This window comes from Sciurus carolinensis, chromosome 9 (genome assembly GCF_902686445.1).
Source record: "Sciurus carolinensis chromosome 9, mSciCar1.2, whole genome shotgun sequence".
Lineage (NCBI taxonomy): Eukaryota > Metazoa > Chordata > Mammalia > Rodentia > Sciuridae > Sciurus > Sciurus carolinensis.
In genome coordinates, this window is record NC_062221.1 from 79,028,738 (window position 1) to 79,044,901 (window position 16,164).

At 38.9% G+C, this 16,164-nt stretch overlaps 1 protein-coding gene and 1 long non-coding RNA gene across 5 annotated transcripts in view; one reads left to right on the plus strand and one right to left on the minus strand.

The window, feature by feature from the left end:
• Positions 1-2,026: 2,026 nt before the first annotated feature.
• LOC124992498 (uncharacterized) lies at positions 2,027-11,233 on the minus strand. 2 transcript variants are annotated; one of them, XR_007110137.1, is made up of 4 exons: positions 10,790-11,233; positions 10,406-10,524; positions 8,783-8,943; positions 2,027-6,148 (listed from the first exon to the last, which is right to left on the minus strand). It is a non-coding gene; the product is annotated as an uncharacterized LOC124992498 (long non-coding RNA). The 2 variants fall into 2 exon arrangements; XR_007110136.1 differs by lacking the exon at positions 2,027-6,148 and having other exon boundaries at positions 6,156-8,943.
• The window catches only part of Usf3 (upstream transcription factor family member 3), a 52,413-nt gene continuing 47,209 nt past the window's right edge, over positions 10,961-16,164 (plus strand). For all 3 annotated transcript variants that reach the window (XM_047563306.1, XM_047563305.1, XM_047563307.1), the window contains exon 1: positions 10,961-11,239. The gene's annotated coding sequence lies outside the window, so the exon portion shown is untranslated. The remainder of the gene's footprint in view (positions 11,240-16,164) is intronic.

Below are 16,164 nucleotides of genomic sequence, written 5' to 3' on the forward strand. Positions count from 1 at the left end.
CAAGTAAGGATCTAGGTGTGGCTTATCTGGCTAGTCCTGGCCTGGGATTTTGAGATTGCAAACAAGCTGTCAGCCAGGGCTGCTGCAATTTGAAGGTTTGACAAGGGCTAGAAGCCACTTCCAAGATGATGCATTGACCTGGCTGTTGAGCCTCAGGTCCTCACTATGTAAGTGTTGGATTTAAGTTTCCATCACAAATTAATATAAAAATACCACATTTGTGATGAAAGCTTAAGTTTTAAATCCAACATTAGGGAAGATAACCTATTGGATGGAATATTTTGGAGTTTCTGAACATTGATTTAGATATTTCTGATATTTCCTCAAAAATTCAAGACATCTGAACTTATGACGGATGTAAGTGTAAACGAAAGCAGGTTTTAAATGACTGTAGCTTTAACAGAATATGTGATAGGTTTTTTCCCTTTGGCCAAATTTCTGAACCTCAAGTAGTTAGCTCATCTTTGAGAAGTCATTGACAATATTACAAGTCCTCTAAAGATTTTAACAGTCTTGAATTTTTATCACTAGCTATCTACCCTAAAGTGTAATAAAACTGTCAGGTTCTGTATACGTATTGCTTAAATTGTTTCTATAAAATTTCTAAGCACCTGTTCTTCTAAGTTCTGGGTAAGCAGTTAGCAAGGCAGTCCTTGGCCTCTTTTAAGGTAAGTAAAATTGTATTTTAAGTAGAATTCATGTGACAGCCTTCCTCTACTAAAGTGAAGATCAGCTCCCCCAAAGGGTCTTGATTTTACTTTAACTTCGAAAAGAACTTGGAAAGAAATATTCCCTTCACTTATAGGTTTTCTCTTAACATTGGCTCAACTATAAACAAAAAGCCTTAATTACCATTGAGGAACTGAGACTTAGAAGTATGAAAAGGAGTGCAAAATGCATACAAGTTAAAGATTTATGTAATCAGCTAATGTGGAGGCTCAGATTCTATTGTATATGACTTGTCTCCCTAGATTCGTGTGGCTTGTTCCATTCTAAACTCTCTTCCATAAACTTTGATTTTAAAATAACAGACTAGCTCAAATCTGGTGACTTAGCTGGATATCATGTCAGACAAATCAGGATTGATTTCCAACATAATTTGACCTTTTATCTCAGGATCCAAAGAGTAATCTTATGCCTTACTAGGTCTTTCCTTCATTTTGGTTTCTGATCAACACAGACTTTTCCCCCAGATGGTTCAGTTCTAGGAATGATTATTTGGCATTCCGTTAAACTCATTTATTTTACATATAGGCAGCAGATTTGTATGACCCCTGTTTATAATTACCTGTGCAAGTGACATCATACTTTGTCTTATTTACTTTGTAATAGTTTAAACAATTCTTTTTTTTTCTTTTTCTTTTTTATTGTAAACAAACGGGATACATGTTGTTTCTCTGTACATGGAGTAAAGGCATACCATTTGTGTAATCATAAATTTACATAGGGTAATGTTGTTTGATTCATAGTTATTTTTTCCCTCCCCCCCACCCCTCCCACCCTTCTTTTTCCCTCCCCCCCACCCCTCCCACCCTTCTTTTTCCTTTATACAGCCCTTCCTCCATTCTTGCCACCCTCCCTAATCCTAACCCTAAACCTAACCCTAACCCTAACACTAACCCCTCCCAACCCCCATTATGTGTCATCATCTGCTTATCAGAGAGATCATTCATCCTTTGGTTTTTTGAGATTGGCTTATCTCACTTAGCATGATATTCTCCAATTTCATCCATTTGCCTGCAAATGCCATAATTTTATCATTCTTTATGGCTGAGTAATATTCCATTGTGTGTGTATATATATATATATATATATACACACCACAGTTTCTTTATCCATTCATCAACTGAAGGACATCTAGGTTGGTTCCACAATCTGGCTATTGTGAATTGAGCAGCTATGAACATTGATGTGGCTGTATCTCTGTAGTATGCTGATTTTAAGTCCTTTGGGTATAGGCCAAGGAGTGGGATAGCTGGGTCAAATGGTGTTTCCATTCCAAGCTTTCCAAGGAATCTCCACACTGCTTTCCAGAGTGGCTGCACTAATTTGCAACCCCACCAGCAATGTATGAGTATACCTTTTTCCCCACATCCTCGCCAACACCTATTGTTGCTTGTGTTCTTGATTGGGGTGAGATGGTAAACAATTCTTTCAATTATAACTTCCAGATCTACTCAGTACTTACTAGCCTTTCCATCCACCCCCCACCACTTTTTTCCCCCGTAACCTTTGTTTACATAAAATTATCTAGTGTCTCCAAATCCAAATTCTGTATATAATATGTACCCTGGGACTTTTTGTATCCTAGATCATCATGGGTCCTCAAGGTTAAAAAAAAAAAAAAGTACCTAAATAATTTTACAGGGTTAGTACACTGACATTATCCCACAAGGATCAGGCACTAACATGGTAAAAGGGTATGTGTACCCACCCTGGTGTTGCCTAGCACAATGACAGGAAACATCTTTTGTCAATTGTTATGAGAAACTACATTGAGATGGAAAGCATAATTTTCAACAAAATTTTGGAGAAAACTTAATTTTGAGTCAATACAAACTAAATAGTTGTCAGTGTCATACTTTTTGCCTTTTTTTTCCAGTTTCCTCTGACAGTTACAAGTCAGTCTGAATTTGTTGTTGGTTTTGGTTTTGTTTTGGTACTAGGGATTGAACTTTACCACTGAGCTACATCCCCAGCCCCTTTTACTTTGAAAATATAGGGCTCACTAAGTTGCTTAGGTCAACCTCAAACCAGTAATATTTCTGCCTCAGCTTCCCGCGTTGCTGGGATGACAGGCATGTGCCACAATGCCTAGTTTGCCTGAGTTTTAAAAGGATATTTTCTTTGCTGCCTTTGAGTGACCACTAATGAAATAGGTCCAGTTGACAAAGTGAAAGGGGTATCTTCTTTTACACATAAGAGTTTTTAAAGCAGGTAGGATAGTCAGTGTAAGACTTTGGAACTGAAAAACCCAAGAGGTCTCAGTGACTTTAGTGCCAACCAAATGAATTTAATAAAGCTTGACAAATATCAGGGGCGTTCTGCCAGTTAGGAACTAGAAAACTCATTCACACTGATCACAAAGGAAAGAAAATTCAGTAAAAATAGCTTTATACAAAGTTCTTTGGAACTTACAAGGAAAATATACTGAGTGAGGTCATGGAAGAGATACCATGGATATAAAAGAGTATAAATATTCCAAAAAAAAGTCTGCAAAACACTGAAGGTTCACAAAATTCTAACAGATATACACAACCAGGAAAGTTATAATTAACTTTCACTGTCATGAAAAATGTTAGAGAATGAAATATTTCCATGGAGCTATTGTAAGGCCACAGCAAAGAAGTGTCTTATAACAGGTGTGAGATAGCTGGGTAACAATGGCAAAAACAATTTAGGACCAAGGTAATTCACAACGTTAAATACTAGGGGAAAAATACAATAGTGATCAATAATTTATAAGGCTTTGGAGTTGAACTATAGTAAAAATCAGATTTAACAGAATTATAAATTATGTGTTTAAAAGGAAATTTTTGCATTAACAAATTTAATGGTTGGTGATGTAGCTCAGTACATGTGGGAGGCTCTGGGTTTGATTCCTAGTATTGGAGAAAATGGTGTTTTTTTAAACTCAGGGTTTAAGACCTCATGTTGAAGAAAATCAGTAAGATTATTGATACTGGAAATAAATTAAGGAGAAAACAAATTATAATGAACTGGCAGTTTACAAAAGCATTGCTTTGCTTTTGCTTAGTTTTAGGATATTTTTATGCTGCCTGCTTGGCCCAACCATACTGCTTTGTGTTGGATTCATTCCTTACAATAACACTGAAAGCTTACACTGTATTAGGTGCTGTGATTGATGCCACTATACACTGTACTAACAGCCTTGTATTATATACTTAAAATTTTGCTAAGATGCTGAGAGTGCAGTTGACTGATAGAGCACTTGTTTAGTATATGCAAGGCCTTGGGCTCAATCCCCAGTAAGATAAATATTCAAATTTGCTAAGAAGGTAAACCTTATGTAAGTGTTCTTGAGGATGGGAGAAAACTAGGAAATGCTGGCAATCATATCTCAAGTGAATACTTTTTAAAAAAGTGTTGACCAAATAGACCAAATCATGGGTTATAATGTAAGCCACAATACATTCAAGAAGGTTGGTAATATATCTGGAATATCTGCTTCTAAACTCGTGTCTTAAGAAATTACAAGAAATTAGAAAATATTAAAACAAGGAAAATTAAAAGTATATCAAAAGCTTCAGGATGCAGCTGTAGATGTGATTTAAGGATAATTTATACTTTTGGATATATACATTTTAAAAGAAGAAAGATCTTGAATCTAGGGCCTAAGTTTAAATTTTAAGAAACTAGGAAAGGCTTAGTACAGTAGCACATGCCTATAATCTCAGTGATTTGAGAGGCTGAGGCAGGAGGATATCAAGTTCAAGGTCATCCTAGGCAACTACAAAGCTCCTGTCTCGAGAAAATTCAGGATTGAGGATGTAGAAAGCAGAAACCAATAATTGAAAATGAAACAAAAATGAAAGCAAGAGCCATTTTTTAAAAAATGTATGAACTGAATGAACAAAATAGAAAATAAATTACTTTCAAGAAGAAAGTCTGGCAGTTCTGCAAAAGGTTAAATGTAGAGTGATAGGATACAACAATGTCACGTCTGGATATATATGTCAGAGGAATTAAGACACACACAAAAACTTACATCCAAATGTTCATCACAGCGTAATTCATAATAGCCACAGTGGAAATGACCCAAATGTCAAACCGATGGATAAGTAAAATTTGCTATCCCCATACAATGGAATATTGTTCAGCCATAACAAGTGAATTGTTCAATATGTGAATTATACTTCAGTAAGTCTGTTTTCAACAGAAATAGAAAATCTTAGCCTTAAATAGGATGAAGAAATTGTAGTTAAAATCCTTGCCACAAAGAAAAATCTAGGCCCAAATGTCTGCTTTCGTGAATGTTATCAAATGCAGAAAGGATAATATCAATTTTACATAGCCTTTTCAAGGAAATAGAAGTAGTCTTACCCAAGCTTTTTTATGAGAGCAGCACTACACTGATAAAAAAGTAGACATAGAAACAGTATAAACCAATATCCCTTATGAATAAAGACAGGAAAATCCTTAAGAAAAATATTAACAAGTCATATCTAGCAATATATTGAAAGATATATCATTTTCAAACAATTAGTCCCAGGAGTGAAAAGCTTGTGTGTTTTTTGGGGGGGATGGGGCAAGGGGCTACTAGGGATTGAACTCGGGGGCACTTGACCACTGAGTTACATACCCAGCCCTATTTTGTATTTTATTTAGAGACAGGGTCTTGCTGAGTTGCTTAGCACCTTGCTTTTTGCTGAGGTTGGCTTTGAACTTGTGATCCTCCTGCCTCAGCCTCCCAAGCTGCTGGGATTACAGGCGTGCACCACAAGCTGGCTTTTAACAATTGAAAATCAATTATAATTCACATTAACAACCCTAAAAGAAAATGATTATCTGGATGCAGAATAAAGTATTTGACAAAATTCAACATCCATTCATGAGAAAAACTTTGAACAATATAGAAATGAAAGGATCATCTATAAAAACCTACAAGCTACCATCCTACTGGTAAAAGACTGAATGTTTTAATACTAAAATTGGGAGGAAAACAAGAATAGGTGCTCTTACCATTTCTCATAAAATTTTGTCCCTGGATGCCCTAACCAGTTCAATAAGAAAAAATAAAAAATAAAAATAAGCATCAAATAAGCAAATAAAATATTTTTTACTTGTAGGAGACATAATTAAGTTAAAAATGCTAAGTTTTTGTATTGTAGGGATTGGTCCCAGGGGCATTTTACCACTAAGGTATGTCCCCAGCCATTTTTCATTTATTATTTTGAGAAAGGGTTTCATTAAGTTGATAAGAGTCTCACTAAGTTGCTGAGGCTGGCCTTGAATTTGTGATCCTTCTGTCTCAGCCTCCCAAGTCACTGGGATTCAATATATCCTTTAAACAAAACAAAACAACATGCACACAAAAAAACTATTAGAGTATTAGAACACTGGAGATATGGCTCAGTGGCAGAGAGCTTGCCTAACATGCAGGAGGCCCTGGTTTGGTTCCCAGCACCTGAAAAAAGAAAAGAAAAGACTCAAAAGGAGAGAAATAACATACATGGAACTAAAAAGACAATTACTGAATTGTCAGTTCTCCCCAAATTGAATTCTAGATCCCAGTCAAAATTTCAGCAGTTTTCTTTTTTTTTAAGCTTGATAAACATGTCTATATTGTAATGCAGAGGACTTAAAATAGTTAATATATAATTTTTTAAAGGAGACAATTGCAGGGCTTACACTACTTGACTTCAAAACATAAAACAATATAATGATAATTTGGCGCCCAGATGTGGTTATCAGGTACTAGGGAGGCTGAAGTAGGAGGATCACAAGTTTAAGGTCAGCCTCAGTAACTTACCAAGACCCTGTCTTAAAAACTAAAAAGGGCTGGGTGGGGATGTAGCTCAGTAGAGCATCTCTGGGTTGTATCCCCAGTATACCAAAACAACATATGGTCACTTGATTTCTGTCCAAGGTACAAATGCAATTTCAGTGGATAAATATAGTCTACAACAATTAGTGCTGAAAAAGATTGGATTTCCCAATCCAAAGTATGAACTTTGGTCCATACCTCCACAATATACAAAAACTAATTTTAAATGTACCTTAGCCAGGTGTGGTGGCACATGCCTGTAGTCCTAACTACTTCAGAGGCTCAGGCAGGAGTAATGTTTAGCCCATGAGTTTGAGATCAGTCTGGACAACACAATAAAACCCAATCTCAAAAACAAACCAACCAAACAAAAATCCATAAAACGCACCATGGGTCTAAATGAAAAAATAAAGCTAAAAAAATCTACAAGAAAATAAAGGAGAAAAATCTATGTGACCTCATGTTAATCAATGATTTTTTATGTATGACAACATAATATGACCCTTAAGTTATTGATAAGTTGGAGTTAGTTAAAAGGTACTAATGGAACAATATTTTTTTAAGGAAAATGAAAAGATAAACCAAGATTTATAAGAAAATATTTTCATAGCCTATATTTTGTTAGGGATTTGTAATCAGAAAATAAAAGAACTCTTGAAACTGAACAAACGACCCAATAAAAAAGCTAAATTTTGAACACTTCACCAAAGATATAGAAATGGTTACAAAGTATGTGAAAAGGTTTGGTATCATTATTCAATAGAGAAAGTCAATTCAAATCACAATGAAATACCACTATGTACCTATTCAACTGGCTAAAATTTTTAAAATTGATCATATCAAATGTTGACAAGGATATGGAACAATCCAAAGTCTCAAACACTTCTGGTGATAATGGTCAAACTTTGGGAAGCGGTTTAGCAGTTTCTAAAAAAAGGTAAACACACCTACCATATTTCACTGGATAGTTACCCATGTTTTACACAAAGAAAATGAAAGCAAATGTGTGCGCCAAGATTTTACCAAGATGTTCATTGCAGCACCTTATTTGTAATAGTTAAAACTGAAAACAGTGGACACATATATCAACATTTATTTGATATATCCAATACAATGAAAGACTTCAGCATCTACAGCTAATACGTTATTGATGTGTACAACAAAATGGATGAATCTTTTTAAAAAATCATGCTGAATGAAAGAAGATAGTGTTACTGAATTACTTTGTTTAAAATTCTAGGAAATGAAAATAATGTGATAGCAGATTAGTATTTGCTGGAAACTGGCAACAGTGCCTAATGAAAGGAAGGAGGAGGAATTAATTCGAATGAGGAAATGGTAAGAGGAGATGGATATGTTCATTTTTTATTGTAGAATGTTTTCATAGGTGTAGATGTGTGTCAGAATTCATCACTTTAAATTGTGCATTTTAAATAAGCTCAGTTAATTGTGGGTCAATCATACCTTAATAATAAAGCTATTTTGTTTTTGTTTTCAAGGATATTTCACAGTCTGGGTGAAAATATTTGTATAACATATCTGGGAAAGGACTTGTATCCAGAACACAAAGAAATTCAAAGTCAATAATGAAACACTGCATCCCCAGTTTAAAATGGGCTAATAATTACTAGAGAAATGAAAACTAAAATCACAATGAGATATTGCTTCACACACTATAATGGCTGGAATTAAAAAGACTTGACAATGTCAAATGTTGATGGTGTGGACCATCGAACCTTCATATATTGCTGTTGACAATGCGAAATAAGTAACAAGCACTTTGGTAAAGTTGGGCGGTTCCTTCAGAAAACAGGGAAGTAGATTTAAGAATTCTTCCTACTAGGAAAGCAGAAGACAGGCTTCTAAAAAGAAAACCTAATCCAACTCATTCTCTGACATAGGAGTTTAAAAAGCAAGCCACATTGGGGCTGGGGTTGTGGCTCAGTGGTAATGCGCTTGCCTAGTGCATGGGAGGCATTGGGTTCGATCCTCAGCACCACATAAAAATGAATAAATAAAACAAAGGAATTGTGTCCATCTACAATTAAAAAAAAAAAAAAAAAAAAGCAAGCCACACGACTTTCGCAAGGGGAGGGTCCAAAGGAAAGTCCCAAGGGGGAGATGAAGGAGGCAAGACAAGTGAAGGAGGTGGGCAAAGGCCATACAGTGTGAACCTAGCTGTCTGGCTCTTTATGCACCAGGGCGCAGGGCAAGCTTCCAATCAACCTGGCACCGTGAGCCCCGAGAGGACAGGCTGAAGAGGGGTGCGCACACCTCCAGCGCTCGCACTGGGCCCGGCTCTGCCACAGGGGTTCCCAGGAAGGAGACACATTTTACTCAGCTCTCGCCTCCAGGAGCAAGGAGTGGGTGAGTGAAGCTGAGACAAGAGCTGTCCCAGTCCAGGCTGTCAGTGGCCCTCTCCCGCAGTTCATCTCCTAGGTAAAAAGAGATGTCATGAAATGAAGCCGGGGATGCAAGCGCTGGCCTGTAAATCATGCAAATAATCTTTCAGCGCCATCCAAGGGTCTCAAGTATGTAGGTGAAAATTAGATTCATTCTGTTCTTGTGAAAAATGAACTTAACCTGGAGACAAAACAGTTTCACTTGACTACTTTATTTTATCATCAGTATAGGTACTGCTATAAACATATGCCAGCTAACCTGAAAATGGGAGTAACCTGGTTGTCTGATGAAAATCACCTCATATTTAGTGCAGCCAATTGATGAATGGGTAAAGAAAGATCTTTGAACTTCAGTTAGGATTAAATTAAAAAGCAAATATTCTGACCTTTATCAAACAGAAGCTACTGTTAGCTTCACTTCTAAATCCTATCAGAATGGTGTTAATAGTAATTTTTGGCAGTGTTTCAAACAACAACAACAACAACAAAAAATCCCACAAAACTCTTAAATCCTGTTTTGTGAATCAAGACTATTTGTGTGATTTACTTTAGAACTGATGTATTGCAGCTGGGAAATCATGCATACTGTAGATTTGATATTTGTTAACCAAAACACCTTATATTATTGCCACAATGGAGATTATTTCTTACAGCTGGACATGTTCACGTTAAACAATTTCATGGTAGTGTTATTGATATTACTATTATAACTCTGGATCATAGGGGTCTTTCTGATCTGCAGTTTGAATCTGGGAGTGCCAAATCCATTCAAAGGCTAATTAAACTTCACATGCCTAGATAGAAGAATTAAAGAAAATTTCCAGACTGTTTATTGGTGCCATAGTTTCCTGGCAACCTTAAAGGCCTGTTTCATCACAGCTTTTCACTGTTACAAACGAGATGGGGGACACTGTTTACCCTTTTTCTCAACACAAGGTCTACTTCCTATGTAAAGAGACTCAAGAAATTCCCATCAAGCCATGCGCTGTGTGCACCTTCTGGAAGTTAATTGGTCTAGCTAAGGGACATTTAAGATCAGAGACATTTCAAAATCTGGTTGTGGACGAGCCCCGAAATGTTTCACCGCCAGTAGGCGGTGGACACCTGTTTCAAGACGGGAGGGTTTATGAACTATGAAGCGAAACTAGGAAAAGGGAGTTGTGACCACGGTTCTAGGGGTCCAGACCCACGGTGGTGTTAGGGGGCCCTCACGTCTGCATTCTATAGCCGCGGCCCTACACCTCCAGAAACAGATCTAGTAACCTAAGTTTGGGTTTCCGAACTCCATCCCTCAATGCCAACACTCTTCCCTCCGCTGGGAGACCCTAAGGGCATTTCTGAACACAACCATCTCTAGTTCCCAGAAATCCTACGTTGTTGCAAATAGACAACAACAGGAATTCACAGGCGACGAATTCAAGTAGTCTTAGGTTGTCAAGGATCTTACAGTGAAAGGGAAATCAGAAACGTACGAATTGTCTTATTTTTTCCCCACCTTCGTATGGAGGCATCCTCTTTCCTTTCTTGCCTTCTAGGCTAAGAGGAGCTCTCTAAATCGTTCCGAAAGCTTTCCGTGCCCTCTTCCTCTTCTTGTTTTCCACTTCCAAACTCCCACTGAAAGACGCGAAAAGCAGAAAAGACACCAGAACACAAAGAAGTTTCTTAAAACACCTTCTTTTCAAGGTTCTCTAGGCGTTCCCTTTAAGGAACCAGGCCCACCTCTTTCCCATTCACGTACTGGCTTTCCTTCTTGCCCATCACTCTACCTTTAAGAATATTTCCTGTTCCTTCAACCCAACATGCACACCTCCGCCCCCCGGCCCTTCTCATTGGGCAGCCCGAGGCCCGTTCACTCCTCGGTTTTTCCTCCACCTCCTACCAGCCTCGAGCCCAGCGCAACGGCGTTCCGGCTTCTCATTGGCCACCACAGTAGCCTTCTCGGCTCCGGATTGGCTAGTTCAGTATAGGGGCGGGAGCGTGGTGCACCCAGGGTAGGCTGTTCTGGTGCTGAGCGGCGGCCGCGGGAGGGGCGGGGAGGGGCGGGGGGAGGGGGGCTGGGAAAGTTGAGGCCGCACTGCCGGCGGGTCTCCGGCCTTGAGGGCTCGGGCTCGCAGCGGCGGCGGTGGCCGCAAGAAGAGGCGGCGGGGGCGGGGGGAGAGGAGGGCCTGGGCCCGCGCTCCCCCAGCCCCGGAGGAGTAGGCGGCGGCCGCGGACAGATAGATTCGCCCGGACGGTCAGACACCCCTGCTTTCCCCGCCTGGGATCATGACCCAGGCGGGGGTCTCCGCTGCTGCCGCCACCACTGCGGCTGAGACCGCGCAACCCGCGGGTAAGTGACTGCGGGAGGGGGCCGCTGACAGCCGGGGCGGGGCGCGGGGGCCGGGGCTGCGGGGGCGGCTCCGGGGGGCGGCTCCGGGCTCAGCTCCACCCACCCCCTTCTTGCTCCCAGAGGCGAGGGCTGAGCAAAGTGTGCCTCCTTCCTGGGGACCCCTGTGTGCAGAGCCGGGCCCCTTGCGAGCGCTGGAGGTGCGCGCACCCCTCTTCTACCTATCCTCCCGGCGTTCGCGGTGCTAGGCTGGTTGCTGCGCCCCGGCCCGCAGATGCGCGCGGGTCGAGAGAGGCCCCATGTGGTCCTGGGTGCATAAAGAACCGGACAGCCAGGTTCACACCGGATGGCCTTTGCCTGCCTCCTTCACCTTGTCTTGTCTCCTTCATTTCCCCTTTCCTTGCCCTCGGACTTTCCTTTGGACCTCCTCGTCAAAGTCGTATGGCTTGCTTTTTAACTCTTACCCCTGTGTCGGGGAGTTAAGGTTTGCGTTTTCTTTTTAGAAGCCTAATCTTTTGCTTTCCGAATAGGCGGGGTATAAGCAGATGGCCAACTCTTAAATCTATTTCTTCAACACGAGGTTTCAGGGCCCTTGTTTAGGTTCACCAGTTTGATTATTCTTTCCTACTCACTCTTCCAACCTAACCCACCCTTTTACCTTGTGATATGGGTTTTTGTATTCATTTACTTTATCTGGAAATAACCTTGTAATAAGTCCACATACCAAATCCTAACTGATGTTTAGAAAACATTTTTGTCAAGTAGATATAGTGTACTAACGCTGCACAAAGCAAGGCAATTTTGGCCAACTTTTTAGGTAAAGAATATAATTGTTTACTAATGAACAATGTACAAATTTCTTGAGTGAAACTTACAGTGAGTAATATGGATCCTGAAGCATTTCCCCACGTTTGCTTTAGGCAAAAAGACCTGCTTTTTGAACGATCAACAGGCTGTCACACTCTCGATCGCCTTGACTTTTTCCCTCCCCTGTAAGACTCTTGTTTAATGTAGTTCAGAATTGCTGTGTAGGATACATGTGTTTCCTTTTATTTGAAGTGTTCTGAAAGTATTTGATACAAAATAAATAAAATACCTTGTAATCATTGCACTCTGAAACCAGGAGTGATATAATGTTTCCAAGCACTGCAAGAATGAATACTTTATTTCACATTTTGCTGTAATCTAACAACATGACTTTTGTATCCTTTGGTATTCTGCACTTGAGAAGTTTTATAAAATTCAGACATAGGTGCAGCCTAGTACATTGCCGAATGTAAAAGCACTGCATTGCAGATATGTAAAGGCAGCTTAGAATTGAAATCACAGAAGTAAATTTCTAAAGTTGCAGGTTGTGCAGTCAGTGAACCAGCTGTCTATGAGAATTGGTGGGTTATTTTTCTGTATTCTGAGCTTAACCTGTCAACAAGGGAAAAGAAACATTAAAAAAAAAAAAAAAACAGACTGTTTAACAGGTTAGAAGATAAGTTTCAACAGGTAATCAACTCAACATTGTTGCTTAAAAACAGTCTTAAATCAAGCTTGAGTCTTAACTATATCTCACATATTTTATCTTTCTATTGTCTATCCCAGTGGTTCTCTAACTGTACTGCACATTAAAATCATCTCATATGCCTTTAAATTTTAAGGCTCATGCCATTTTCCCCAGAGGTTACTTTTGACCTGGAGTTAAGGTTACTTTCAACCATGAGCACATCTTTTAAAACTTTCTCCAGTGATTCTGTTCAGCAACCGGGGTTGAGAATTCCCATACTTACAGAATAATGTCCAAACTGCTAGGCATATATTACGGTTTTTCTAAAGCAGGCCTTCACTTATGTGTCACACTTTTCCCCCACTGCTTTCCATTGTGAACCTTTGGAACCACCTCAGGTTGCATATATATGCAATTGAGACCCCTGCTTTTGTTAACAACATTGGCATTTATCAGGATATTGGTCCCTCTCTCTGTAATCTCCCTCCTCACCAACAGTAGTTTTAATTATACTTTCATGAATGTTTTTCTGTACAGTTTACTCTAGTTCTTAGTGATTGACTGTCTTTGAACTTTCATGATGCATATCATTTAAGACTCCCTTTGTGCTCAAGCATGATATTGTTTAACTTCTTATGTATACATGTTTCATTAGGCTACATCTTAACTTGATTAAGTCCCTGATATCTCTGCATATGTTAAACAACATTGAATTCATGTGCAGATGTCAATTATTTCCATATATTTTCCTAATTTCTTCTGTAGGTTATTTTCTGTTGCCCTTTAACAACTTGCATTTATTTCTCCATTACCAGTTATCACATTGTCGTAAGTATGTGTTTATCTACCTTCCCCAACAGAGTTCTACCTGCCGCCTCAGGGCTTCTGCATTGGGTGATATGCTTCCTGTTACGTTTTTAAATACAGTGCAATGTGGCAGAGCTGGAACCCAACCAACTTAAGTATGTGTTCTTTACCTTTGTATTTCCAGGGCCTAAAATTGTATTTGTCATTAGCAGGCACTTGATAAATGTGTTTTAAATGAGTAAAGGACTGCAAGGTTTTATATTATACAAAGATAACTTTATATATCTTTAGCATAGGTTGATTTGTCATTAACTTTGCTATTAAATATGATAGTGTGTACTCCTATCATGAATTTACTAAGAATTAGTAGAGTCTGAGTAATCACAGTTGTGACAGATTCCTTAAATATGTAATCTTCCATCCAGTATGCACAGGCATATATACTTTGAGTCTTTTGCTCTGAGCTTGTTATCCATAAAATATTTGTGGCACTCTTGCAATGGAAAAGCTGTTAACTGTCCAATTGGATAATTTTTCTTTTTCTCATTAAATTTGCCATGTGGGTACAATTGCACTACTTCAGAAGGCCAGATCTTTTAATTAGATCAGTAGGGCATGATAAGTTACTCCTATTAATGTGCTAATACTGCGTTTTTAATTCAGTTCATCAAGTATTTATTGAATACTTACCATGTGCCCAACACCATTAGGTGCTAAAGAGAATATAGAAGTAGTAAGTAGTGAACTCAACTTATAAGATCTTTTCAGACTTATTGGGAGGATTGGGGAACATCCACATCAGATAATTAAGGGATTTGATGCAATATTAAGTAGATGCTAAATTAAACGTGTGTACCCAACCAAGATCCATGATGTAATCATTAATACTGAAAAACTAGAAAAGACTAGATATTCTTTCAAAGGACATTGACTACACCTTATTGAGTACTAACTGTTGAGAATGCAAGTATAGTAGTTGTGATTTCTACCACTTAGAAACTTATAGTCTAGTGGGAAAAACTAATTAGCATACATAGTATATTTCATGTTAAGACATTATGTCATGATGTTTGGAACTACATAGAAGGGTATCTAGTCTAACTTCTAGGGATCAGAGAAGGTTTCAAAAGAGGACAGAAGGAGTTCCCAGTTGGGAAGTTGATAGGGACATTCCATTCAGAGTAACAGTATGCAAGCATGGGAATGAGAAAGATATTCCTTGTTTAAGTACCTTCAAGTAGATTGATATCACTACAAAGTGGAGTGTTAAAGGCATGGACTTTGGAGTCATGTGGATGTAGTTTACAAACTTTTATTTCTGAAAGGTCTGAACCCTTAAAAATTTTGCCTTTGTAGAATAGCTGTGGTCTACTGGTAACTTCTAGTCTAGGTTCAAAGAGGTGCCCTAAGGTTCCTCCAGTTTCTGTATGTGCTCTTTGTAATTTCTCTTTTGTCTATTGCCTGACTGCATGAGGAGACCCAGATAGCCTTAGTTCCCTATTAATGAAGCCATCATTGGTGAAAACATTCTCATATTAGCTATTATAACTTCTAAAACATCAGAAGCCAAGAGAAGGGAGCAGCAGGGGAGAAATTGTGGTGTAACTGTGAGAGATAACCACTTCTACCTCTGTGCTTCTTTCGGGACCAGTTCTTTTTGGTTGTGAACAATAGTCATTGATTTGGCAAACTTAAGCTGAAAATGGGGATTCATGAGTAGGTAGTGGGTAAACTCACAGAAATGAAAGAAGGCAGAATATTGAAGCCTCAGTAATGTCAGAACAGAAGTTTCTGGGATCATGTTAGTCTGTGGTGTTGACTTAGCCCCAGCCAGCTTTCCTTCTTTTGCAGGAAGTGTTATTGGTCAGCTAAGTTCCTGCCCCAGCTTTGTTCCTATATTGGCCCATATGAAGTCTCATCAGAACTCGGATAGAGCAGAGAGCTCTCCAAAAGAAAAATGGGGTATTACCAGATGGACCAAATAACAGATATTTCCTACAGACTCATTAGTTTGGCATTGTAGCTCTTTGGTGAGCTTGATGTAAGCAGTTTTGGGAATGAAAGCCAGGTAACTGTTGGTTGAAGACTGAATGGGAAATGAGGAAGAGGCAACAGTGAGTGTAAACTAGTTGTTCAAGAAGCCTGATGGTTGGGAGGAAGATAGAAAGGGAAACACCTGGGAGCAAGCAAGTCAGGGGAAAAATAATTTAGGCTTTTAAGTGGAAAAACAAATCAAATAAGGATATAGTTTAATGGAAAAGCACTAAATAATAGATGAGAGAAAAGATATTATGTAGCAAATTTATCAAGTAGAATAATAGAGTTGACTTTAGAAAGGGTTTAGTATTAACTAGAAATCTGGGGAAGGTTTCATAGATGAGGACAAAGTTGCACTGGACTTTAAAGAGTTGGTGGAATTTGAGTAGGCAAAGTGGAAAGGTTATGTCAATGGGAGAATAGCATGAATTTGGTAAAAAAGTGAAGTCACTGATAAGGAGCATGGGGAAGAACCTATTGGAATTGGAGGGAGGGAAGAGTTAACCCTGCTCCTCCATGTGTTACAACAGGACAGTAGGTGCAAGTGGATGGGTGAGACTGGTCAGTGAAGAAGATAGAGTCATGAAAA